The following is a 452-nucleotide window of genomic DNA, read 5'->3' on the forward strand; positions in this document are numbered from 1 at the left end:
TCTTTGAGCACTTGTCTTAATAGAATGTCATCAAATTATGAAGCTAAAAGCAACCCAAAGAATATGTGGTCTTCTTGTCTTAAAAGCAAAATCCTCCTTCCTCTAAACCTGTCCATATTGCACAGCAGCCCCTTTACAGATGAACCATGTTCTCTTAGTTATAGTGCAAATAACAGGAACTTATACTATGCCCAAAGTGCCTCTCTGTATAAAGGAATAGTAATAAAATAATCCACATGGATCAGGCAAATGAGACAAGTTACACTACACACATAGAAAGTGTGTTGGGTCACTTAGTAACATCTAACCTGCTTCCTCTGGTTAACTAACTACTGGACAACCCAAAGAAAAGTTGCCTGTAGATCCCTTTCCAGCTCTGGCAATTTATCTTGGATAAGAACTCCTTCCCCAAAGACTTGGCAGAAGTGTCAGTGTATCTCCTGTTCATTATT

The sequence above is a fragment of the Elgaria multicarinata genome, chromosome 6 (genome assembly GCF_023053635.1).
Source record: "Elgaria multicarinata webbii isolate HBS135686 ecotype San Diego chromosome 6, rElgMul1.1.pri, whole genome shotgun sequence".
Lineage (NCBI taxonomy): Eukaryota > Metazoa > Chordata > Lepidosauria > Squamata > Anguidae > Elgaria > Elgaria multicarinata.